Source organism: Octodon degus, unplaced genomic scaffold (genome assembly GCF_000260255.1).
Source record: "Octodon degus isolate 3935 unplaced genomic scaffold, OctDeg1.0 scaffold00010, whole genome shotgun sequence".
Lineage (NCBI taxonomy): Eukaryota > Metazoa > Chordata > Mammalia > Rodentia > Octodontidae > Octodon > Octodon degus.
Genome location: NW_004524586.1, coordinates 12,781,475 through 12,783,156, shown reverse-complemented (window position 1 = coordinate 12,783,156; position 1,682 = coordinate 12,781,475).

Here is a 1,682-nt window from a genome sequence, read left to right as displayed (position 1 = left end):
AGAGGACATCCTTGTCTTGTACCAGATCTAGGAGTAAATGATTTCAGTTTTTCCCCATTTAGGATTAAGTTAACTGTTGGGTTTTCATAAATGGCTTTTACCAGATTGAAGTAGAGGCCATGTATTCCAATTTTCTGTAGGACTTTGAACATGAATGAGTGTTGGACTTTGTCAAAAGCCTCTGTGCATCAACTGAGATGGTCATGTGGTTTTTAGTTTTCGCTCTATTGATATAGTGTATTACATTGATAGATTTTCAAATATTGAACCATCCTTGCATCCCTCAGATGAATCCTACCAGGTCATGGTGTATCATCTTTTTGATGATTTGCTGTATTCTATTTGGTAGAATTTTATTGAGAAATTTGGCATCCATGTTCATGAGCGAGATCGGCCTGTAGTTCTCTTTCTTAGTTGTGACTTTTCCTGTTTTGAATATGAGTATAATACTAGCCTCTGGGAATGATTTTGGGAGGATTGCTTCCTTTTCACTTTCATTGAAGAATTTGAGAAGTACAGCGACTACATCTTCTGTAAATTTCTTGTAGAATTCATCTGTGAGTCCATCCAGACCTGCTCTTTTCTTTGCCGGTAGATTTTTACATCTTGTATTTCATTGGCTATTATTGGGCTATTGAGAGTTATTATATCTTTTCAATTCAGTTGTGGTAATTTGTACCTTTCTAGGAATCTGTCCCTTTCCTCTGTGACTTCTATTCTGTGAGAGTAATGATTCTCAAAGTAGCTATTGATAGTCTCCTTAATTTCCACTGGGTCTGCGGTAATTGCACCCTTTTCATTCCTTATTGTTTGTATTTAATATTTTCTTACCTCTGTTTGATGAGGTTAGCTGGGGCTTATTGATTTTATTTAATATTTCAAAGAACCAGCTTTTGTTTTCTTAATTCTTTGAACTGTTTTCTTCATCTCAGTTGAATTATTTTCTGCTCTAATCTTTTATAATTTCTTCCTGTCTTTGGGCTCTGGGTTTGGTTTGCTCTTCCTTTTCTAGTTGTTGAAGGTGCAGCCTTAGGGTATTTATTTGTTTCCATTCTGTTTTTCTAATGTGTGAGTTCACAGCTATGAATTTCTCTCTGAAAACTGCTTTCATGGTTTCTCATAAATTTCGGTAAGTTGTGCTTAAATTTTCATTGAATTATAGATATTGTTGAATTTCTTGTTTAATTTCATCTGTGACCCATTGGTTGCTGAGTAGGGTATCATTTGATATCGACGTATTTAGGTTTTTTTTTTTTTGGTTTCTTTTGTCATTTGTTTCCAGTTTCATTGCACTGTGGTCAGATAATATGCATGGGATAATTTCTGTTTTCTTGCATATACTTAAGCATGACCTGTGGACCAGTATGTGGTTGATTTTAGAAAATGACCCATGTGCAGCTGAGAAAGATGTTTATTCAGCTGTGTTTGGGTGGAACACTCTGTTCATGTTCACCAAGTTCATTTGTTTGAACCTCTGGTTCAGTTATGTTATTTCTTTGTTAATTTTTTTTTGTCTGGTAGACCTATCTTTTTGGGATAACATAGTGTTCAGGTGTCCTGTTAAGATTGTGACATTTGATATCAGATTTTACATGTCCATTATGATTCACTTTACATAGCTTGGTGCTCCTGTGTTTGGTGCATACATATTTATGAGTGTTACCTCTTCCATTTGAATTTTT